At 46.8% G+C, this 26,000-nt stretch overlaps 1 protein-coding gene across 4 annotated transcripts in view; it reads right to left on the reverse strand.

Moving 5' to 3' along the window:
- RPH3A (rabphilin 3A) overlaps nt 1-26,000 on the reverse strand; it is a 272,301-nt gene that overhangs the window by 84,901 nt on the left and 161,400 nt on the right. For 3 of the 4 annotated variants that reach the window (XM_081253423.1, XM_081253420.1, XM_081253421.1), the window contains one exon: nt 11,952-12,072. The exons of the other annotated variant lie outside the window; for it this stretch is intronic. The gene's annotated coding sequence lies outside the window, so the exon portion shown is untranslated. The remainder of the gene's footprint in view (nt 1-11,951; nt 12,073-26,000) is intronic. 4 annotated transcript variants of the gene reach the window in all.

Here is a 26,000-nt window from a genome sequence, read left to right on the forward strand (position 1 = left end):
TCCAAGCAGAGACTATATATATTGACTTGTTAGATTCCCAAGACAACCCCAGGAGGTAGATGTTATTGTCATCCACATTTTCCAGATGAGGAAACTGAGGTACAGGGAGATTTAGTAACTTGCTCAGTCACACAGCAGCAGAGCTGGGATTCAAACCTAGGCAGACTGGCAACCATCCCTCCCTCCTCCCTCCACTCTCACCACCCTCATTTTCAGGAAGGGACCCTACACCATGGTTAATTGCAGAACATAATCTCTCCCTGGTTGGGGTCCCACTGTCCTCCTCCTTTCTAGGGAGTCAGTGCTGTAAAGAGGGTGGGGTGCAGGGGGATTGGCCAATACACGAAACTCCTTCTGGGTCAGTTTTAGAGTATTTCCACCCCTGATTGTGAATCCTGTGCTGCAACTAGGAAGCCCTTTTCAAAACAGATCAGATCAGGTTATCCTTTTGCTTGTGAAACCACATTGCTCTTGGGATAAAGACAAGTTGCCATACCATGGCCCTGCAGGTACTATCAACCTCATCTCGCACTGTGCTACCCCCAAACCTGTGCTCCAGCCATGCTGGCCTTCTTTGATCCTGGAATACCACCATCTCAGGGCCTTGGCACATGCTATTCTCACTGCCATGAGTGTTCTTTTCTCCTCTTTTTACTTGGTTAACTCCTATTCATCCTTCAGCTCCCAGGTCAAATGTCACTTCCTCAGGGAAGCCCTCCCAGATTACATCAGATTTCTTTGTCACATGCTCTCACAGACCTGTGCTCCTCTCTTTAGAACCCTTGCCTCAGGTTCTAATTATACATCCATCTGTATCATTACGGATTTATGTCTACCTCCTTGAGGGAAGGTACCAACTCTAAATTGTTTTCTACTATATCCCAACAGTGAGCACAGTGCCTGACAAATACTACTAATGACCAGATAGAAGATAAGGATCCCCCAACCAAATATCCCTCAGAAAACAGAAATCCACCTTCTATCCAGGTCCTTAAAATATTTTTTTACACTGTCAAGTGTCTCTCACTATCTCTCTCAATTTAGTTTTTTGAGTAACGGAATAGTTTACGTAAATTCTTTCTAAACTTTTCATCCATCAGGCTCGGCTCCAAATGGTATCTCTTCCTTTTCCCATTTTTCAACAAAAGGTTTTTGCAGTAGATGACTTTTATTAAAGTTATAAAACTTTCCTTACTTTTCTGGTTTGTTGATTATTTTTAAAATATGTGTCAGTGGCAGAAAAAAGTTTTTATGGATTGATTATTTTATATAATATGTGATTTAAAGTATGTTTGTATAATATGATTGATGAATCAAATACTATAAATGGACATTTGACCATTTCACCTACAACCCTAATAGGTTTTGTTTTCTTTCTTTCAGCTCCTAACAGATTATTTTTTAAAGTCTGGCTAACCATTTTGTGCAAGTTAGGAGGGACTGATTTTACTGGGAAAATGTGGAAATTGAAGGTCAACCTTGTATTTGGGGCCATCTGACCTACATGGTAGTAGATAGTCAATAAATATCTATCAACTGAATAGTGATGACTGTATGCTGAATGAATAAAATGATTGTATGTTGACTGAGGGGACCCCTAACTTCAATGCAGAGGAGACTAGACATTCTTTTCTGAATTATCCCACTAACAAAAATGAACTCAGATTTATAGCTTCATGCAATCACCTCCTAATGTGCACTTAACTCTTACGGATCATGTTCTGTCTTAGGATTTTTATCTCTTCAGTTTGGCTCCAGAAGGTAAAATGATCAGGAGCGACAGGAGTCAGATTGAAGTTAACACCAGGAAGGACAATCATGCTGATCAGACCTGTCCAGCAGTGTGTGGAATGACTTTGTAGGTGCTGAGCCAACCACCATGGAGGCATTCAAGCCCATTGGCCTAGGAGTGATGAAGAGGATTCACCCACGGGAAAGAGCAGCGTTCCTCCCAGAATGACCCATGGACCGGATGCAACCAAATCGGTCAGGAAACTCTTTACCCTGCAGGTTCCTGGGTACAACTCCAAACCTTCTGAATCAGAATTTCTAAGGATGGGCCTTGAGAATTAAAAAAATACCCCAGGAGATTCTTGAATATGGTAAAATTTGATAACCCCCGAAGTTAACGACTAGGCAAAATTAGCTCCCAGACATTTGGATTTCTCAAGTGAGTAAAATTCTCTTCCAAATTTTAGGGGAGCCCTCCCTAGGGTTGCCAACTTTTGTTGTTCTTGTTACTTTCCAAGGAAGGGCACTAAAATATTTTTTTAAAGAAAGAAACTACCATCAACTATTGCCAATGTTTCTTTCTTTCTTTTTTTTTTTTTTTTTTGTGGTACGCGGGCCTCTCACTGTTGTGGCCTCTCCCGTTGTGGAGCACAGGCTCCGCAGGCTCAGCGGCCATGGCTCACAGGCCCAGCCGCTCTGCGGCATGTGGGATCTTCCCGGACCGGGGCACGAACCCGTGTCCCCTGCATCAGCAGGTGGACTCTCAACCACTGCGCCACCAGGGAAGCCCGCCAATGTTTCATTTTTAAAGAACATATTTTAACATTAAATGAGCAGAAAAGACAATGTCAGACTAAAGGAAAATCCGTTCTAGGAAATTTTAGTTGGCAATATTTTGCCTATCTGTAAAGGCCTAATTTTTCTTCTTTCGTCAAGGCCAGTGGGAACTTTATAGCAGGCCAGATCCATGTTTGGAAACCACTAGCATAAGCAAGTGATCTCCAAGAGCCTTCTTGAACTAGGCAGATCCAAAGATCTTAGAACGAGTTTGTATCCACTACTATGAAATAACAACAATGGTGACGATAGGATCCTGGGATCTCTGCCCATATGAACCAATTTGATCCTTATGAGAACCCTATAAAATACATGTTGTTGTTAACAGCATCCCCATTTTATAGTTGGAAAAAAACCCTGAGGTACAGGGAGCTTTGGTAACTGGCCAAGTCTGTACAGTTAGAAAGGGATGAAGTGCAGATTTGAACCCAAGGAGTCTTAGCTCTCATTGCTGAGCCCCTTACTGCTGGGCTATCCCACAAGCAAGTCAGGTTTTACAAATGCCTGTTACACACACACTCCTGGCTTGAGCCAACCAGCTGGTGGTGCTGAAGGACAAAGAGCCCAGAGGTTTGCTCATGGCACATGCAGGGGGGTGAAGACAGAAGCCGAGGGAGAGAGAGATCCCCAACTTCCCCCAAAGCATGAGGAGTAGCCTGCAGAACCCTGTATGTTTACCCTGGGGCTCCCAGCTCCCCATGGGAATCAACCACCTGCCGGTAGCCAGGCGTTCTGTGACTTGGAGCACCCACCTGGAAGCGCTCACAGCCCCAGCTGCTGGGGCCCCACCAGGAAGGATGCTGAGGGCACAATTTTAACCGTCTGCTTTTTCCAGCATTTTGTCACATTCTGTTGGTTTTAGGCTCCCTCTGGGGAGGGGGGGATGGTGCATGTTAATGGGGTGGGAAGGGAATTTGCAGACCTCACTGAAAGGCCCCTCCCTCTGAACACGCTGTTGGTCTTGCCTCTTAACCCACTGGCCCCTCTCCACATCCCCAGAATCACAACCGCTGAACCACTGCCAAGAAGGGTCCCATCCCCTGGTGTGGGCCCTGGTTCCTCCCTCTCCCCCATATCTGACCTGACTGAGCTACTGCCGAAGCCCCCCACCCCGGACCTTACCACCGTCTTTCTTCTACCACTTGGCCCAGGAGCCATCGTTGCTCCCCATCACCGGCCTCCTGGCTTCCACCCCACCTCCTGCAGTCCTTTCTCCACTCAGAAACCAAAGTGATCATTACCAAAATTGTAAATTAGGTCATGTCACTCTCCCGATTACACCCCCCTTCCCAGTGAAATAAAATCCAGACTCCCTGCCTACCCTGGCAGGTCCTGCAGTCCCCAGGGCCCTCCGACCTCATCCCCCTCACTTTGCCCTCATCCCACTACACTGGCCTTCTTGTTAGTCTCTCAAGACACCACAGTTGTCTCTGCCTTTGCACTTGCTGTTCCACCAACCTGGATCCTTCTGGCTCCTTCTAGAAACTCCGCTCTCAATCCAAACGTTACCATCTCCCCTGGCCATCCTTTTTATAACTAAATAGTAATAACTAAATTATCTCTCTTCCCCCACCATTTATCACTCTCGATCATGTCATGCCATTTCCTTCATAGCACTTAACATGGTCTAGAACCATCTTATTTGTGTGTTTCCTTGTTTATTGCCTTTGTTCCCCACTAGACTGTAAGCTCTAGGAAGGCAGGGAACTCTGTCTCATTCACTGCTGAGTCCCCAGTGCCTGGCACGTGGTCGTATACAATAAATATTTGAGAATGAATTAATGATGGAGTAAATAAATGAAAGGGAATGAGTTTGCAGAAAGCAGTGGTTCTCAAAGTGGGGTCCCTGGAGCAGCAGAATCCATATCACCTGGGAGTGATGTGTTAGACATGCAAGTTCTTGGGCCCCCCCCACTGAATCAGAAACTCTGTTTTAACAGCCCTCTAAGGGATTCTGACACAGGCTTAAGTTTGCAAATCTCTGTCATAGAACCACCTACAGTCTCTTACTGGATCCCCTCTTGTGACTAAGGAGTGCATAACTAACTAACTGGGTGGTCGGTCTTGTCGGGGGAGGAAGTAGGGAAGGAGGAAGGGGTCAGCCCTGTGCCCTTGATTGACAACTGGTCTCTGCATGCCCAGGCAGTCTTCAGGCCCCAGAGCCATGCATTCCAGGGCTGCTGAGAAGAGCACACCAAGGCTGGGAAGGGCTTCGGAGACCACTGTGTCCCTCCCCAGAGCAGGAGGGCCGGCAATTTGCCCAGAAAGCCACATCTCTGGCCTTTTGAAAGCTCCACAGAATCCCAAGCATTTGACTTAGCAGTAAGATGACCACCTCGTCCTGGTCTGCCTGAGCCTCTCCCAGTTTGAACACAGAAAGTCCTGCCTGCCAAGAATCCCCTCAGTCCCAGGCTAACTGGGACAGCTGGTCATCCTACTTGGAGTCCTGACTTGGGGTCTTGGGACTCACAAATGCATTCCCTTCCCAAGTCACTTTGGTATATATCTGCATGGACAAGACTAAAGATGGGATGGGGAAGGGCAGGGGTTAGGACAGGAAGATAAAAAGAGATTGGGAGAAAATGCCAGTGGAAGGGAGACAGGAGAGGTCAGATGAGGGGGGAAAAGGGGGAGGAAAGATGAACCACAGGAAGAAAGAATGGGAATTTTTAAAGGATGGGAAAGATGGGGAAGGGGATGGGTTGGGGGTGTGAAAAGGGGAGAGAGAAAGACAGAGACAGACTTAGAGACACAGCGCTATGGTGACAGAGGAAAAACTGACAGGTAGAGGGGGAGGGGATGGGGACAGGCACAGGCTATGGGGCAGAATGGACCACACAGATGCCTTTTGGCAGCATCTCGCATGGAGGGCCTCCCAACAAACTTCAAGAAATCATCTCTCTTCTCAGCAGCCCTGGAATGCAGCCTCATCATCAATGGCTGGCACCAAACATGCTTACCGAATCTATTCTCTACTGAAAGCTGCTTCCATTCACAAGTTGCTGCTTGTCATGGTGTAGATGCATTACAAGAGGAAAGAAAGGAGAGAAAGGGAGAGAGAGAGAGGAAGGAAAGAAGGAAGGAAGGGAGGGAGGGAGGAAGGAAGGGAGAGAGAGAGGGACAGAGAGAGAGAGAAGAAAGAAAAAGGCAGCTGAATGCACTTAGAAGATTACATTAAGAGACGTGGAGAATTTTTTTTCTTCCACTATGCAAATAAATCCTTCACAAACCAAACATCATAACGATGCTGTCATACGAATTTCCTCTTGTTGATTAATTGCAGAGGGGTGGGCAAAACCCCCAGCTTCTTGAGGCATGTTATCTTGCTCACTAGCTGGATTCCTAAGACAGAGTCTGACACAGCTCCATTGCAATGAGATTTAAGCGTGCATTATATGTCATTAAAACTAATGACAGCAAGACAATTACTCTGAAGAAACCACAGTGACATTGCATATGGCAGTCTGGTGCCTCGGCACTGCACAGTGGTGTCCTACATTTCCCTGGCCTAAATGGGAAGCTGTGTTGGGCTAAGAGGAACCAGGTCTGTTCCCTGGCCAGGCTGGAGGGCTGACCCTTGACGCCTTGACAATGAGCCATCCTATAACCTGAATCCCTGGGTGCTGCCTGAGAAAGAAGCAGCCCCCTGGAGCACTCAGGTTAGCAGGCAATGGGGTCAACCCTGGTAGGTCCAGCTCGTGCTCCCGTGCGAAACAGAGGGATCCAGTAGCAAAAAGTAAATGATGTGTGCTGAGGAGGCAACAGACCTCAGCCCCTCGGAGGATGATGAGGTTGGGGGACCTTGGCAAAAATTCTGAAGCTCACAACACACCCAGAACTGTTATAACTAACACCTGTAAAAGTGTTTTGCATTTCAAAAACTCCTTTATAGCACTGGAGGCTTAGGAAAACAGATCCCAGGGCCCTGCACTCAGAGTTTCTGATGGGACAGGTCCAGAATATAACCCAAGAATTTGCCTTTCTAACAAGTTCTCAGGTGATGCCGATACCGCGGGGGTGGGGTGGGGGGTGGGGGGGAGGTGGCCAGGACCACAGTCTGAGAACCACTGAGTTAGATGAACCACCCAATTCAGGCGAATCAGTCTTGAGAATTGAGAGCTTTTTACAGCAGAATGTGAATCCAGCAGTGTTTGTCTTTCTTTGCCTTTTGCCCTCTCAGGTGAAACCTCAAGCTTAGTATGTGCAAACTCCACTCCCCTTTCCCAAAAAGCACTCCCCTCGGACTTCCCTGGTGGCACAGTAGTTGGGAGTCCGCCTGCCGATGCAGGGGACACAGGATCGTGCCCCGGTCCGGGAAGATCCCACATGCCACGGAGCGGCTGGGTCCGTGAGCCATGGCCGCTGAGCCTGCGCGTCCGGAGCCTGCGCATGCGTCCGCAGCCTGTGCTCCGCAACGGGAGAGGCCACAACAGTGAGAGGCCCACGTACCGCAAAAAAAAAAAAAAAAAAAAAAAAAGCACTCCCCTCACTTTTCAGAGAGGATTTTACAACTCCTCCTCACTGAAGTGTAAATGACTAATAGGCTGGATGCATTATTCCACCCAAAAGCATCTTTATCCAAGAGCAAAGCCTAAAGACAAAGGATGAAACTTTAATGATGGAATTTCACATATCAGTGAACTGAGTGTTTTAGGGCAACAAAGGAAGCCCTCTTTGTACCAATCCCCCCAAAAGATCACATTTTGTAGGCAGCCGCTTACTTTATCTAAGTCCCAAAGGGATTATGTCTTTGTCACCATTTTTTGCCAATGCCCACCATGGTACCAGGCATACTGTAAGTACTCCATAAATGTATAACACATGAATAAATGTCAATTAACACTCCTGACAGGAGGAAAGAGAGGCCAGTCCTTTGCCTGTAGCAGATCTGAGATGAAAGCCAAGGCCTTTTAAACTCTTCACCAATGACTCATCATAATCAACAAAACAGTAACTAAGCACCTACTGTATGCAGCTCTCTTGCTGGACCATAGGCCAAAGGCACCTCCCCAAACTGACCAGTTCACTAGTCAATCCAGGTTTCATTCATTCATTCATTCATGCAAGTCATTGCTGAGCATTTGCTGTGTGCTAAATCTGACTCCAAAAAGGAAGACAGCACAGCCTTGGCCTGCAAGGATCTCACCTTGTAGCATCTCAGGAGCCGTATGCAGGAGCATCGTGGCAGGGAAAGCACCATAGCAGGGAAGGGAGGGAAAGCTCAGGTCTCCTAGGAAAAATCCTCGGGCTCCGAGCTGGTGAGTTGAGATGATTCAGCAAAAGCCTCCCAAGGATTTAGAGGAACGAAAGACTCAGAGTAGTCAGGAGGGCTTCTCCTCCTGAACTCCTTCCTCCGGGGCCTACCCACCACACTCACAACTGCCCTGTTTCCTCAGGGCCTCACAGGCTTAAAGAAAGGAGGTCATTATGCCCATTTCATGGGTGAATAAAATGAGGTCTGGGGACGCTCAGCAACTGCACAAAGACCACATATGGAATAAGTGGGACTGGAAGTCTACTGTCTCCAAGCCACGTCCTCTTTCTCCTGGGTCCCAGAGCTGTATGCCTGGCACAACGGATTCACCTTCCTCTATCCTAGCCCAGTCTTACTTTGGTCGGGGTGATTTCACTGTTACCATCACCAACAGCATCCCCATCACTCACATTTGTTGGACACTTAACTCCTTGCCAGGCTCAGTACTAAGCACACTGCAAACATTAACTCAAAATTCTCACAGTTCCTTTACCATCCTTACTTTAAAGATGGAGAAACTGAAGCCCAGAGAGATGATATGACATAACTAGAAAGTGTTAGAACCAGGATCTAAACCCAAGAGATCTATTTCCAGAGCCCACACTCTTCACCACCACACTGCACCTGAGGAAAATGAGGCTGAGAGAGGTTTAGGGTCTTGCCTGAAGTCACACAGCAAGGAAGCATTGGAGCCAGGTCTGGCTGCTCCCAGGGACCCACACTGCAGCCCCTGGAAGCTAAAAAGGCTGGTTAATGAAGCAGACAGGGGTGGGGAACAGGAAGGAGAGGGGGCTATTTCTGTGGTGCCTCCTTCACTCTCCCAGCACATCAAGGATCTCCATCCTGGGTGGCAGCTGAATAATTTAAGCTCATCAGCTCCAGCCCACCACTACTGGGTCCCAGATTTATTTTTATCCCAGGTTACAGCCACAGTGTTTAACAGAAATAAACCATGCTGTTCGCTTCTCATCGCCTTTACATCAACTCCGATTTGTCTGCATTCATGATCAGCTCCCCTCTTGAAGGCGATAAAGAACAGAAGACAGGTCCATATGTCATGGTGGTTTTTGTTAGAAAGTCACAGACTCTCTATGACCCACAGAGAGAGAGAGAAAGAGAGGGTTAAATAAAAGTAAATACGACAGCCTACAAATAAACCACCCTAACCAGAGCCACAGCCTTCGACAGGCAGCCAGGATGTGTACAGGCAGCAAGAAAAGAGAAAAGGCAGAGCAAGCTGGGGAGACTGACTTCCCAGGCCACCGTTTTGGACTGCAGAATCTCTGGCCGCTGCCTCCTTCCCACCAGCGAGAAAGGAAATGTCCACATTTGTCTCCACGGTTATGCTTCCTGATTACCAACGAGAATGGAGGGGAGCTGCTGAAAGTCCTCCCCCTGCACCCTGGCTGGGTGGGGGGAGTGGGGGCTGCTGGAGCCAGGAATGAGAGCATAATGCCTTGTCTTTTATGTTGCTGTGCATGACTTACTGTGTGGTCTTGGGCAAGTTGCTTTCCCTCTCTGGGGCCCGTGAAGGGTCAGACTAGATCAGACGTTCCAAACTTGAGGTGCTCAGGTGGGCTATAGGGTATATGCATCTTTTCAGAGTGGAGGTTCTCAAAGGGGTCCTTGGTGTCTCCCTAGGATAAATCTCTATAGGGACTTCAAGTGCTGCCAAACCTGGATGTCTATGCAACTGAAGCTATAAACAAAGAAGACCCCTCTTCAGCTGAGCACAGGATTCTAGGAACCAAGCAAAGTTCTCAAAGGGTCGATCCCCATCCTGATTCACCCAAACAAAACCTCCTCAACAACACATATGATGAATTCCCAAACACAGTGCTAACCATTCCTAGAAGCGTGAGTGTGTGCACACACATGCACACTCATCACATAGTCATAGAACCTCAGAGCTGGAAGGGGCCTTGGGGTCACACAGACCAACTACCTCATTGCAAAGATGGAGAAACTGAGGCCCAGAAAGGGGAGGCAGAGCTGGGGCTGGAACCCAGGTCTCCTGATCCAAGTCCAAGGCTCTTTCCAGAAGATTCTGTTTCCCTTTCCCTGGTGCACCATAATGCACCAATTCAAATGTGATGGGGGAGGAGGGAGGGCAGCCTCTTGGATCTTAACCACCCCCAAGGAAGTAAGGCTGGGAGGCAGCAAGTAGATGTTCAAAAACACCCACGTGTGGACAGCCGCGTCCCAGCTACCTCAGGTGGGCTGGCATGCACTGCATGGCTGAACCAGTTGTTATAATATATATGTATAACTGAATCACTTTGTTGTACACCTGAAACTCACACAGCACTGTAAGTCAACTATACTTATATATAGATATATAGATAAAAACCTAAATTCTACATATTATATACTTTATATATTCATATATATTCTACATATTATATATTAGAATATTAGATATATATTACATATTCTAATATATAATATTCTTCTATAATATATTATATATATCTATTAATACCCCTGTGCTATATGGTTATATTGCACTGAGGCCCCTGTGGTTCCCTTGATACTCCCCTGTCCCCCTAAACCTCCCCATAATCCAGCTATTAAAGAGTTAACACTCAGCACAGCAGGGGACCCCTCAGATCCCCCACTCCAGGGCCCCAGCCACGGTCCAGTCTGACCAGTTAATGGAAAGTTCAATATTTTAAATATCACCCATGGACAGATCCGTGGCTCCTTATTTGAACCAGATTTCCCCACATTCATCATTCACACTTAGGCTTCCCAGGGAGGAAACGAAGGCAACTTCCTCCTCAAGGTCACCCAACAAGGAAAGCCTAGGATTTTGAGGACCAAATCTTTGGTACTAACCACCAAGCATCCCTCCCCCTCTGCCTCACATATCTTTCCTGAGCAGTCATATGCCCCGGGATTTTAGTGTCCCCACCTGGCTCTGGGCCTGGAGAAAATGACTGAGTGGACTCTGCTTACGCTTGCCCATCTCTGGGGCTGATATTTTATTCCTCCCACCTCCAAGACCAAGAACTGAAAGAGGAAACCCTTGGGGGCGCAGAACACTGAAGTGGCCCATGAGATAATAGCGAAGATGCTAAAAATAAGGACATTCATTTCCAGAAAGAGAGATGTAATCAAAGCAGGAAGCAAAGAAGATCCCCTTTTGATGGGTCACAGATTAGCAGCAAAGGCATTTAAAATTAAATGTGAGTTTTGGATTCAGTTACAAGGGACCTCCCCTTCCCACTCACTAACAGGTTGGTGAGGCTTATTCCATCAGAATAAAGAAACTAGAGCAGGGTATGGTCTGCCCGGGAACAGATCTGAAGCTGGAGCCTGGAGCCTGGAGCCCTTCCCCAGAATCTGAACAAACATTGTTCCCTTCTTTCCCTACTCTGAGACAGACTCAAGGATAAAGTCCCCTGGGCTGGTGCACCCTCTATACAATCACTTACAGGTTATACCACCTGTGAAAATAAAGCATTGTCTGCTCCCCTCTGGCTTGCCTGACCATTCCAAGCAAAATGTGGTCCTTTCATGTCTCCCAGTTCTCTCATTTCAGGAAGCTTAGAACAACCAAGCTTGCAAAAAACAAAAAACAAAAAAACACCACAATTAAATTATTCAGCTGTCCCTGGAAGATGGTACTCTCTGAGCCCAGTCCTATGCAAGACTCACTTGGTATGCCTAGGTTACCCTAGGCAAGGGTGAACCCTTCAGCCTTAGGTGACCGTTTCCCATCCAGAGTCAAAGTGCCCACCCACTAGATCAGAACACCCAGGGATCCCCCCATGCCAGGCTGGCCAGCTCCACAAAGGGTTAATTCACTCAGAGAACTGCCAGCTACTTCCAACAGCTTCTGCTGTAAGGGAGAGGACAAATTGGGCAGAAGCCACAATTTTGATCGCATTACCTAAAACATTAGCATATTTTACCCCCACCCTGGGCAGTGAGCAGAAATCTCATTTGGCTTTGGGGTGTTGCTTAGGCGATCAAACACTGCAGAATGTGGGCAAACAAACGTGGTCATTCCTCAACACCCCTCCCCTCCCACCAGCCCTCTATCCCACAAGCTCATGTACACATCTCGCAACTGGGATTCCAATACCCCTAGCCCATTTGCACAGTTGAGAAGAATATCACTTACCGCGACACCAGAAGATTGCAGGGGGAAGGGGTGAGTCAAATTCTTGCCAACTCCTCTCTTCCCTGCCGGGTGGGAAAATGCTAACTCCGGATGACTTGGTTTGAAAGCTCAGCGGAGACGCCTGAAAGAAAATTGTTCATTTGACTCTCCTACTCTTCCCAAAATAAAATCGAAGCAACTGCACACACACGCACGCACACACACACACACACACACACCAACTACCCCTAAATCATGCAGGTCCATGATGAAAAGAAATACCACTGCCAGAAGAGGAGAAAACTCAGGCCACTCAGTGGACAAGGCACACAGTGGCTCCCTCAGACTGCCCTCCACGTGGATGAAGGTTTTTGCTCTGTGAATCAATCAATCTCTCTCTCTCTCTCTCTCCTCTCTTTCTCTCTCTCTTCCTCTTTCTCTCTGTTCTCCGCGTAGACCACTCCGCGCTGCTGGCAGTAGACGTATCAATTGCTTCCCCAGTGCCGGAATCAGTGGCAGCTGCCGCCACTGCTGCAAAACCCGGTGTGAGCAAGGGAGGGGGCAGCAGCTTCCAGGCGCAAGGGGAACCGAGCCTGCCTTCCACCCGTGATTTAAGCGTGAGGTGCCTGGAGAAAAAGAGAGGTAGGAGGCCGCGAGGAGAGATTGGGCGCACCAGAGATCCTAGCTGGTCGAAACGGCAATCAGGAGATTGGCGATCAGCACCGCGGACAGCGCTAAAACGCGGCGGCGGATGGGATGGGCGGGAAGCGAACCCTTAGGCTGCGAAGTCAAGATATTGGATGGTAAGAGCAGAAAAGGGGGAGAGTCCACGGGAGGTTGCCGGGGGGGGGGACAAGACTTCTCAACATCACACAGTGAAGTCAGTGACAGCCCACCTACCACACACTTGTTCTAATCTTGTCGCTCACTCTCGGAGCAAAGAAGCTGTAACTTCACAGCCCCTCTCCCACACACGCCCCCAGACCTTCACTGCTTATCTCTGCTCAGAAAAGAGTTTGACCCCAGTGTGGGAGCCTCAAAGTGGCTTCTCCCCCCACCCCACAAATCGGCCCAGTTGACCTGTCTTCACCCACATTGCTGCAGATTTCTGACCTATACCTCAGATGCCTCAGAATTCAGAGCAGGAAGATGAGGCTTAGGAAATGGAAATCTCTACGGGGCAGAATGGCTTAGTTGAAATAGCACTTGACAGGTTTCTGGAACCAAGTCTAGCCCCCATACAACCTTGGAAAAGTCACTGAACATCTCCAAGTCTTATCTGCAAAATGAGCATATGACTATCTGATTTTCCTCAAGACAGTAAGCAAGAAGTTAAAAAGCAACAATAAGAACACCCAAGTTGTGGGTTGGTATAATCCCATGATCCATAACCTGTCCTGTGATTCAAATGTCTTGACAAAAGGAGAAAGGAATTGACAGCCAATCCAGAATGGTATGTGCCAGCCTCACCTTTCAGTTTATGGTTTGAGTGGGATGAAGTTGGGAGATTATAGAAGGTCTAAATCAGACAGTTGAGCCATAGCCAAAGACCTATCCCCAAAAGACCCAGATTCATCTTCTGAAGTGAAACCACTATATGGACAAGAAAATAAATTCATTAAAAGGAGAAATATACAAAGAGAAATTGATTCCCATGGCTTCCAGTGTTCCAGATCTCAAGGGTCTTATTCCTGCTTATTGTGAGGAAAGGGCAGGAAATCTCAAATAGGCCAAGATCTGTTTAGAACTTCTCTGCAAAGTAAATAAGAACCCTCTTTACTGGGAACCCTCCTCTGAACGGTCCCACTTAGATGGCCCAGGGTGAGCCACCACATTTGTCACTTAATCCCCCTCCCCACCTTGAAAAGTAGAACTTAAAATGTCAGGATCTTAGAGACCATTTAGAGCTTCACTTTATAAATGATCATGATGACGGTGGTGGTGATGGTCTTGTGGTGATGCTGGTGGTAGTGATGATGATGACAGCTATCATTTATCGAGAATCAACTACACACCAGCCCTTCTGCTAGGAACTTTACATGTGTCATCTCCTTTAATCCTCACCATGACCTTTTGAGGGAACTATGATTATCTCCACTTTACAGATGAGGAAACTGAGACTCAAGAAATTAATTATCTTGCATAAGTTTATACAGTAAGTGGCAGGCACAGGATTGAAACCCAGGGTTGTATGATTCCAAAGCCCACGCTTCAGAATGTCTCTCTGAGTCAAGTTCAAATGCATTCTACAATTTTTTGGCAGGACTTCATTGAATCTTTTATAGGAAGATCCTCTGACATAGGTTCAATGCCCTCATTGTACACATGGAGAAACTGGGGACCAGAGAGAGACAGTGACTTGCCCATAGCCAAAGAGCTAGAAAGTGGCAGAGTTGAGTCTAGAACTCAGGCTTTTCAGATGCCAGGTCCTGTGTCCCAGTGTCTAGAATAGTCAGGTATATGGTAGGCCCTCAATAAACATCTGAAGAGTGATTCAAGAAGCCCACACAGGATGCTGGTGGTGGAATCAGAATCCGATCAGTTCCAGGCCTTTTGGCGCCCAGTCCCAAGGAATCTCTAACCGTTCCTCACAGCTTCCCTGGCATTAGGCACGTGTTCTGGGAGGGTCTGTCATGAATTCAGATCGCCCTTAGGGAATGAAAATACCTACAACCTGCTAAATGTCTAGACACCTACCACCTGTATTAAGCATCTTACAGTTGCCACTTCCAGTCTTCATAACTACGAGGTGGGTGCTATTACTGTCCCATTTTCAGTTGTTGAGTCTGAGACTCAGACACCTGAAGGAAAGCCCTGAAACTCACACAGGCAAGGAGTGGCACAGGCAGGGATGCAAATCCTGGGTCTGTCTGACTCCAAGGCCTCTGTTTTTGCCACCCTGCTAGTTTTTTCCTCAGACTGCCTGCCCCCTCACTCCCCCCCACACACCTGCGCCCCCCACCCAAGAGGCCCCTGCTGGAGTGTAAATGAGGCCTGAGTTCCCCCCTCCCCCACCCCTGGTTTCAACCTGTACAGTTGTGCTTTTAAATGTTTTGCATACTGGGCAGCTGCCCAAGCCTTCACTGGAACAGAGCTTTGCAGCAAAATTAAAAAGTAATAATATGGTTGAAACCAGAGCTCTGCACCTACCCTGGTGACCATGCCATCTAGGAACCAGCTCTGCCTTCTCAGGGAATCTTGCCTCCAGCCTTCCCACCTCCCTGTTCACCATCTCCAAACCCCTCTTCTGTTCTGAGAGCTTCTGGAGAACTCTTCACTCAAAGAACCAGCTGCTGCTGTAAGCTCTGACAGCTCTGCCGCAGGGAGACGCCTGGAAACCAGACACCCCAAGGCTGAGCCCAACCAGGCTCTGGTCCTCTCAAGGATGGAGCACTGCAAAGGGATTTCTCAGTGCCTTGGATTCAGCAAGCTGCCCTGTCTGGTCCTTGCTCTGCTGAGGCCAGAGGCAGCCCATTAAGACTCTCCATCACCCCCAGAGTAGACAAGCAGTGACGATGGTGGTAATAACTATAACAAAACTACCCACTATGTTCTGGGTGACTTGTGTGTACCACGCTGTTATTTCATCCTCACGAGAATCCTATGTGTTAAGATGGTAATCGTTTTATTTCCATTTTACAAATGAGAAAACTGAGACTCAGTTGCCTAAAACAACTAGCCCATTAGTTCATAAGTGGTGGCACTGGGATGTGGACAAAGGTCCTCTAAGTTTATAACTATTATGCTATACGGCATCCTAGTTATAATTGCCTCTTCCATTTATTTTGGGTGCTTATGATTCACCAGGTGACATGTTTTATCACCCCAGCACTATTCATGACTTATAACAGTGAAATGAAGTTGTACTACATTATTTGCCTATCTTAGAGACGAGGAAATTAGACTCAAAGAGGCCAGGTGATGTGCCTAACGTAATACAGCTAGGAAGAGAGGGTAGAGCAGGGTGCAACTCTGCACAGTTTATCTCAGGGCCCACGTGCTCTACTGTCTCCCAAAGAAATGGTGCTGAATTTGCCCAGAAAGAAAGAATGTTCCCATTTCACTTGGCAAGTGGGGTAGACTAATGGCCCCCAAAGGTGTCCACAACCTCATCCTCCGAAGTGGTGAACGTGTTACCTTACATGGCAAACAGCACTTTACAGGTATGATTAGGTGAAGGATCTTGAGATAAAGAGATTACCCTGAGTTATCTGGGTGGGCCCAACGTAATCACAAAAATTCTTATAAGGGGACAGGGAGGCAGGAGGGTCAGAGAGGAGCAGTGATAATGGAGGGTAGGATTGGGAGAGAGAACCTATTGTTATTGGCCTTGAAGATGGAGGAAGGGGCCACAAGCCAAGGAATGAGGGAAGCCTCTAAACGCTAGTAAAGGTAAGGAAACAGATTCTCCCTTAGAGCCTCCAGAAGGAGCACAGCCCTGCCAGGGCCTTGATTTTAGGACTTCTGCCCCCCAAAACTGTAAGATAATAAATCCGTGTTGTTGCAAGCCCCTAAGTTTGTTGTTATTTGTTACAGAAGCCGTAGGAAACCAACAGCAAGCTTGCCGGAGGACCCTTCAAAGAGAAGCTCATAGCACATCAACCTTAGGAATCACGACTGAGCTCCCTTTTGGCCAGAGGATCCAGTGCTTTAATCATAACACCGCCTGTTCTAAACGACACAGTGTACATGTGTGTGCATGTGTGTGCACGTGCATACACACCTGCACATGTGTGCACACAGAAGGAGGCCGTACAAGAGGAAAGATTCATGCTCAAAGCCTCAGCCTGACCGTCAAGCTCTGTCACTGGATGGCACTGCCAGGGCACAACATGCTTTATTCATTTCCTTCTTCTCTTTAAGAGCCTCCAGGGAAATGTTATCATCAGGAACACAAAAGAGAAGAAATGTCACAGGGCAGCTTTCCAGGAGCACAACTCATCACAGGGGATCAGTCAAAGACAAAACAAGCAGATGGAGCAAAGAGACAGGAGAGCAAGGAAAAGGAACGAAAGAGAATGAGCTAAAGAGGGAGAGAGCAAACTGCTGTGTCCCTGAGGTTGGCCTCTGTACCCCAACAGATCCCATCTCACCGGGAAAGGGGCAAGTCTTGGGAAAGTCCATTAGCCCCCTTAGGAGAAAATAGGGTAATTACAGAGAAGATGCTGCAGGACTTGGCGAAACAAGCTTTTACGATAAGTCAACAAGCATTATTTATTAATCAGTCAATTCAGTGTTATCAGGCAAGGTACTTCTAGGGGAAAGAAACTTGGACTTGCCTTCTGGTGCTCTGAGCTTGATCCTTGGCTCCCCCACTCACCAGCTGTGTGACCCTGGGCACGTCACTTGCATGTTCTGAACCTCAGTTTTGTCAACTGTGAAGTGGGACCACAACACCTTTCCCACCTACCTACCAATGTGGCTAGGACGTTTCATTGAACTAATGGGTGTGGATGAGTGTTGTATCCCCTAAATAACAAGTAGCAGCTACCATTTATTAAGCACCTACTGTGTGCTGGGTGCTTAACTAGGCTTTCTTCCTCAAGGAGTGTAGTTAAGCATCCAGCCCCAAACTACCACCAGTGCTGGAGGAAGGAGCATCAGCAGAGACAGTATAATGAAATGGTTAAAAAGCCAGGTTTTATGGTAAGGTTACCTAGGTTCCAATCTGGCTCTACCACATACTAACCCTCTCTGTGCCTCAGTGTCCCCATAAGTAAGGCAAAGATTATAACAGTACTTCCTCATATGGTTGTCATGAGGATCAAATTACCTAATGTATGTAAATCACTTAGAAGAGTTCCTGGCATATAGGAAGCCCTATGTGTATCATCTTTGTTTATTATCGTTACTATTGTGATGATGATTATTACCGAAGAGAGCTGTTTTCCAAAGGGTGATACATGCTGTGCTGAGAAACAAAACATGATGTTAGGTGGCCTATAGACACACTTTTTTTTAAGGTTTTAATGTTACTTATTTATTTTAAAGTGCATTAGAAAAAAATATTGTATTTCCACTTCCAATAGTGACATAATATTTTCTGCTATGAAAGTATACTTAAGCTGCTGTAATGTAAGGCAAAAGTAAGTTTGGTTTTCTCTTTTATTCCCAGCACCTGAAGAGCATTATCTGCCCTGAGTCTGTCCTCTAGGTATGCTGGATTTACCCAACCGCCCCCACCACACACACCCTTAGCAACTGTATCTCTCAGGGGTGTGGTTTCCCAGTTACTCCAGGAAATCCAGAAGCATGGTCTAATGCCAAGAAAATCAAGGAAGCGTGCAGAATCTTTGCACACCCAAGTCCCCTCCAGAATCTGCTCCTGGTCTATAACAAATAAATAACTAACACTTATCGAAGACTAACCATTCATCTGAGCTCCTGAAATATAGCCTAACTTTCTCCCTGGATCCAGCCTACTTTATCATGGGTTCTCCCATCAGACTGAATATTCCAAGAACACAGTTCAGTCTTGTGTATCTCTAAGTTCTCAGGGCCCAGAACCAATGTGATGTCTGGTCGATGCTGAATAAGTGAGTTATCTTAGAATGTTTAATGTTTGTATCTTTTATCTTACCGTAATCTCAGGAAGGGGCATCTGACCACCTGAAATTGCATGTTTAGTCATCATAAATGGGACGTGCCAGCAGTTTGTGGGACTCTGCAAGGAGCCCCATATCTTCAAGATGCTGCTAGCTTTGAACAATTTTAGGAGGACCTGGGCTAGATCATCATCCAAGTTGAGCAATGCCAGAGTTGCTGGCTACAGGGAGAAAGGAGAACAAGCTAGAAGAGGCCAGGAAACTCGCCTGAGGAGTGAGATTTGAGCTGGTTGAATTTAGACAAGTGGAAAGAAAAGAGTAGAGTGAGGAAGAGCAGCTTGAGGAAAAAAGCTCAGCTGTCCTGACGCCCACCAAGGCGTGAAGGGTGGAGGAGACTGACATTTGCTAGAAGAATCCATACTTTCATAAGAAGCTTTAAGCTCTGACTGAAAAAAAAACAAACATGAAGCCATAATGGAGGGATCCCAGGCACTCTGACTGGAGGTGGGGAGGTCAGGAGAGGCAGAACTATACCCCGTTAGGTCTTTCAAAGCACACCTCTAAGAAGACCCTCTCAAAACCCCAGTCTGGCTTTTCCCTGGAAATAAATAAACCAGATTCCTCACTTCTGCTGGGAACAGATATCTTTCGGCGTCTCCCAGTCATTAGCTAGTATTAGGGAGGGAGCAAAGGGAAAGCTGGCTCCTCACGAAGTGACTTAGATACTCACCAAGCACCTAGCAGAATGACTGAGAGGGAGTTGGCCTTGAGTCCCACCTTTTCCACTCACTGGCTATGAGACCTTGGGCAAGTCACTTCACCTCTCTGAGCCTTAGCATCCTCATCTGTATGGGGATAACAATAATACCTAAAGCATAGGTTTATGGGAATCATTCAATGAGATAAAATACGTAAAGGTCTGGTACAGTCTGTAAAGTGCCTGGCACATAGTAAGTGCTCAACACATTAGTTGTTGCTATTATTAGTACTGTCCTCATTTTATTGTTTTTTATCATTACCTTCTGCCAGATGCTGGGGATACTGAAATGAGTAAGATTCTACCCCTCCATGCTACAGGCCAGCCAGAGAGATAGAAAAGAGTCCCCCAAATCACAAAATAGTGTGTGACAAGCACTATAAAAGAGCCGTGAGAAGCATACTACAGAGAGGACACTTATTTCTGTTCTGTGTGTGTGGTGGGGAGAGGCAGAACCAGGTTACCTCCACAGGAGCCCAGGGAAGTGGATGGGTGGCAGGGGGGTCATGCCACGTGACCAACCTCTCAGTGTCCCAAGCTTTCCTCCCTCCCTACTCCAGTACTTGCTTCAACATCTGGGGAGCATCTCTCCTCCAAGGAGATTTCTCAACATCACATTTATGTAATCCTAACAAGACACGACAGATATCCAGCGGGCTTGAAAAAGGAAGAGGCTAGCTCTCCCCACCAATCCCATTTGGCCAAGCAGGCAAGGCAGTGAAAAGTGCTATGGAAATGGTGAGAGGTCATCTCTCAGGAAGCAGACTGGCGATCAGATTAGCTGATTGGTAGGTGGCAACGTACGTTGGCACAGCCTTCCTGGAGGGTGATCTAGTTCTATGTGTCCAAAACCTTAAAAATTACATACACCTACCATTTTGACCCATGAGACTCTCTTGACAAATTTAACCTAAAGAAATAATTAGATGAATGTACAGAGATTATCATCATGGCAGTGCTTATAATGGTGACAAATTGGAAACAACCATGGACTTCCCTGGCGGCGCAGTGGTTGGGGGTCTGCCTGCTGATGTAGGGGACATGGGTTCGTGCCCCGGTCTGGGAGGATCCCACATGCCGCAGAGCGGCTGCGCCCGTGGGCCATGGCCATTGAGCCTGCGCGTCCAGAGCCTGTGCTCCGCAGCGGGAGAGGCCACAACAGTGAGAGGCCCACGTACCGCAAAAAAAAAAAAAAAAAAAAAAATTGGAAACAACCTAAATGTCCAACAATAGGGGGGTCATTTAAATAAATGTGGCATATTCCATACCAGGGGAGGTGAAGCAGCCCCACACCTTGATAGTCTTGGTATAACCCTAAAAAGATGTAATCTCCCTATTTTTTTTTTTTTTTTTTTTTTTTTTGCGGTACGCGGGCCTCTCACTGTTGTGGCCTCTCCCGTTGCGGAGCACAGGCTCCGGACGCACAGGCTCAGCGGCCATGGCTCACGGACCCAGCCACTCTGTGGCATGTGGGATCTTCCCAGACGGGGGCACGAACCCGTGTCCCCTGCATCGGCAGGCGGACTCTCAACCACTGCGCCACCAGGGAAGCCCTAATCTCCCTATTTTTAAAGAAACCCTACAAAATGGTATATATGGTTTGACCCCATTAATAAATATGGTCCCTGGGAAGAGAGGAATGCTAGAAAGGTCCTTCTACGTGCACAATATATCCCTCCTTCAAAGTCCTGGCCAGGCATTCATTTATTCACTCAACAAACATGCTGAGAACCAACTTATGTGTCAGACACTGGGGATACAGGATGCAAAAGTAATACCATCCCTGCTCTTGCCAAGCTTAGAGACTCAAAGGTCACTTCCTCCAGGGAGACCCCTCTGATAGTTCCTCTTTTCTGATCCCTGATCGTCCCCCCAGAATTTATGAAGGTTGATAACAGCAATTTCCTAAGACCTTAGCTAAGTTCTTTACATGCAGGATATTGTTTAATGATTACAGCAACCCTGGAAAATAAAGGACCTAGACTAGATCATCATCCCAGAAAATCAATGCCAGAGTTGCTAGCTACATCCAGATAGCAGTTCCTTGAGGACAGGGGACTATATCTGTCTTATGTACCTAATAGGATAAATACTAAATAAACAGCTGAATGAATGAATGAAAAAGGGCATAATTTTTGCTAGTCATTTATTTCCTGGATAAAAGGTTTTTCCCCTGGGCTGGATGCCTATGGCTCACTGAGCCTTCCACGATCATCACCACACCCAGGAAACTGCAAAGAAATTGAGCAGAAATTCAGTCCACCCATTCACCCAGGGCCCCTCTCATGGACCTGGAACACACTGAAGAGGAGGACTGGAGGAAAGATGGGGAGTGCTGGTTGTGGAGGAGGTAGCTGCAGATCTCCTGCCCCAGAGCTGATGCTTCTAAAGCCGCAGCCACATGGGACATTCCTGCTCATTCAGACAGCAAACCCAGGCACCTCACACCAACCCTTTCTAGCACAGGAAACAAACAGAGAGAAAGCCACAGGGGACACGAGTCTGGCTGCATTTGAAAGTGCCTACTGGTTTTTCAGGGGAACCAGATATGTTCCAGAGGGTACTTTTCATAAGAATTTATATGTCATTCTCTAGTCAACCTTAGGGGGCATCAAAGCACAAAATCATTTCTCCTCCTTGGCCCATTCTTGATATTGCCATAATTCACTGCAGGGAAAGGGAGAGGAGATTCTGAGCCTCTCCACCCTCACCTGTAAAATGGGAGTAAGGGTATCTACCTTCCTAGATGTTTATAAGGATCAAAGGGGATTGAAACACATGAAAGGACCCAGTAAAAAGCTCAGCAAACAATAAGAGTTCAAAGAATGCCTGTTCAGGGACTTCCCTGGTGGCGCAACGGTTAAGGCTCCACGCCCCCAATGCAGGGGGCCCGGGTTCGATCCCTGGTCAGGGAACTAGATCCCACATGCATGCTGCACTAAGAGTTCGCATGCCACAACTAAGGAGCCCACATGCTGCAACTAAGACTGGGCACAACCAAATATAAATACATAAATAAATAAAAAGAATGCCTGTTCAGTCTGAAGGCAGTAAAAATCACCACAGAAGGGCCACTGTTATCTGGAAAAATACTCCTTTCCAATGTATTGAGATTACATTTATCACCCTATCCTTCTCAAGAGACTTGACTGAATGGACATGGGGCAGGTAAGTTTTAAAGAAAGAAGAGAAAAACGAGGGATCATGAGGTGTTTTCTCAGACATCAGGCCAAAGTGAGCCCCACGAAGAGAAATATTATGAGAGTTCTGGCTACACAGAGAGGAGAAAAGGGGGGAGAGACAAGGAATAAGAAAAGTAAGACATACTAACAGAAAAAGCTTTGCTAACTTCACAGAAGAGCTCACAGCACAGTGGGGAAACATGAGATGTGGCATCAGAAGTGCATATGTGGCTGCAAGAAACAGAAACCCCTCCAAGTAGCTGGAGTGAAAAGAGAGGCTTATTGTAAAGACGGATCTCGTTGAGTCCAATCTCCAGCCTCTTAGCCATTATCAACTCACCAGCAAACTTCAGTTGCCTCCTCCAAGCCTATGTCCTTACAGTGCATCCTCTGCATACAACCAAAGGCATATCTTCAAAATCAAACCAGAACATGTCATTCCCTCTCCTAAAATCCCCTCTGGTATCTCCCCACTGTACTTTTTTTAAAAAACGATTTTACCTGCCCTACAGGTCCTATATCATCTGCCCCCTACTCCCACTCTGTGCTTCTCTGTTCTCACGTTCTACTACCCTTCCCTCTCTCACTATGCTTCGGCCTCAGGCCTTTGTTCTGTTTATCGAACACCCAAACTTGTTCCCACCCCAGGGCCTTTGCACCAGCCATTCCTTCTGCCTGGACTGCACTTCCTCCCGTTCTTTGCATGGCAGGTTTCCTTCTTGTCTGTCAGGTACAGTTTAAGTCACTTCCTCAGAGAGGCCTTCTCTGATCACCTCCCCCTCATTGCCTATTTTGGTTTTCTGCATAGCAGTTATCACCATCTGATGGTTTATTATTAAACTCTGTAGACACATAGTCTGTTCTTCTTATAAGAATATAAGTTTCATGAGATCAGACACCTAAGAGCCTTTACAGCTATACCCCTAAAACCTAGAATAGTATCTGATATATAATAGATGCTCAATAAGAATTTGTTAGATGGATGGATAGATGGATGAATGGGTGGGTGGGTGGATGGATGGATGGATGGACAGATATATCCAGGGACAGGATATGAAATTTAGACAGATCTCATATGATTTGAAAGAGGTACATCACAAACTAAGATTTCTCTCTATCTCTGAGTGGCCCCAGAGTATTTCTTTGCTTTTGCTTCTCTGCCTCTTGTCTCTTTTTTTAATTTTTATTTTTTTTGTGGTACACTGGCCTCTCACTGTTGTGGCCTCTCCCGTTGTGGAGCACAGGCTCTGGACGTGCAGGCTCAGCAGCCATGGCTCACAGGCCCAGCCACTCCGCAGCATGTGGGATCCTCCCGGACCGGGGCACGAACCCGTGTCCCCTGCATCGGCGGGCGGACTCTCAACCACTGCGCCACCAGGGAAGCCCTTGTCTCATTTTTTAAATAAACTTTTTTATTTTGTAATGATTATAGGTTTACAGAAAAGTTGTGAGTTCCCATATACCTTTCATTCATCTTTTCCTAATGTTAACATCTTACGTTACCATGGTACATTTGTCAAAACTAAGAAATTAACATTGGTATGATACTAACTGACTTCATTGGATTTTACTTATGTCTTTTTTGGTCGTTCTAGGATCCAACATTGCATTTAGTCATCTCATCTCTTAAACTCCTCCAATCTGTGAATTTCTCAGTCTTTCCTTGTTCCATGACCATGACACTTTTGATGAGTACTGATCAGATATTCTGTATAATATCTCCCCAATTTGGGTTTTTTTGATGATTCTCATGATTAGACTGGAGTTATGGACTTTGAGCAAGAATCCCTTCTTATCACATCCCATCAGGGGGTATATGGTATCAACATGACTATGCCTCTTTTTCACACACTATCCTTGGACTTGCATATGACGCAAATCTTCTTGGCTCAGCATTTCTATGCCTCTACTAATTAACCACAGACTCTGTGGCTTTGGATTTATCCAATCAGCAACACCCATGGTGCTGGGTGGGGGGCAGAGTCACACAGCATGAACAGAGAGGGGAACCAGAGGGGTGACAGGTTCTTTTAAGAGGGTGTGTCAGTGTCCTAGGGCCACCATAACAAATTACCACTAACTGGATGGCTAAAACCACAGACTTATTCTCTCACAGTTCTGGAGGCTAGAAGTCCAAATCAAGATGTCAACAAGGTCATGCTCTCTCTTGGAAGGCTGTAGAGAAGAACCTGTTCCATGACTCTCTCCTACCTCTGGTGGTTGCTGACAATCCTTGGTAATCCTTGGCTTGTGGCTACATCACTCCAATCTCTACCTCTGTCACCACATGGCCTTCTCCCCTCTGTCTCTTCTGTGGCTGAGTCCTCATCTCTTCTTCTTAGAAGGACACCAGTCACACTGGATTTAGAGCCCACCATAATCCAGCATGGCCTCATCTTAACGTAACTAATTATATCTGCAAAGACTCTATTTCTAAATAAGGTTACATTCTGAGGTTCCAGGTGGACATGAATTTGGGGGATGCAATTCAACTGAGTGCAGAGGGGTTATGATAGGTAAGGAGGCAGGTCAGGATCTGAGTCCAGCTCTTCACTAACTAGTGGAGCGCCTTGGACAAATCATCACCTCTCCTGTATTACCTTCCCCATCTGTAAAATGGGAGATGGTGATGACAATATTATTTGTATCACAGGCATTAACTAAGCCAAGACCTATTATAGCACCTTTTAATCTATGATATACTTTATAAATATGAGTTATTATCTGTGAGAGCCATGAGAACGTGCCTTATAGAACTTCAACTACAGGAAGCGTAACTGACTGAGGGCCCCAGCTGCTGTGCTCTCAAATCCATTGGTGCAAACAAGGCCACACTTCTCATGGGCTGTTCCCAGCCAGTAACTGAACACAGCAGGAATACTAAAACTGGCCTAATCAGGGAGACATGGGATTCCTCTGACAGAGACTGTCAGGAGAGGCTTCCTGACGCCTTGCTGAAACTTCCTTACAATGCAAGGGAGTCTAGGACACTCCCACTGAATCTTCCTTCCCTCTCCCCTTCACTCAGGGTCTGATGGCTCTCCAAGCCTTCCCAGCTCCCTTTCTATTTTCTCCCATAGGTGTTTCCCTTAATTAAATCCTTGCATATTTAATCCCATCTTGGTGTCTGCTTCCTGAAGGACCCAGACTAGCGCATGATCCCAAAATCATCTGTTACCCTTGCCCGAGCAGCACACGTTTCCCTGCTCCTGACTGCCTTTCAAGTAAATCATTTCTCCCCCATAGTTGGTCCATGAGGTCTGGGTGGAGCTGATGCCTCCCTCTGCTCCAGGGGCTGGCACATGCCCAAGCCTGACCAATTTGTCTATTGGATTGGCCATAATAGCCAATGTTTGGTACAGAGAAGGGCATGTGACCCAATGCAAGCCAATGAGATTCCTATCTGAAACTTTGCTAGTGCTCTTAGGAAGAAGGCATACCTTCTACATTGGATTGCTAAGCTGGTAGAAAGTAAGTCTGGAGCTGCTGAAGGGAATCTTTGCCTCCCTCCAGCCTGAGACTGAAGTCTGTGCAAAAGAGAGAGCGATGTGAGAAACTGATTCCTGATGCCATTATTTGAGTGCCT

This window comes from Mesoplodon bidens (assembly GCF_964165515.1).
Source record: "Mesoplodon bidens genome assembly, chromosome: 13".
NCBI lineage: Eukaryota > Metazoa > Chordata > Mammalia > Artiodactyla > Ziphiidae > Mesoplodon > Mesoplodon bidens.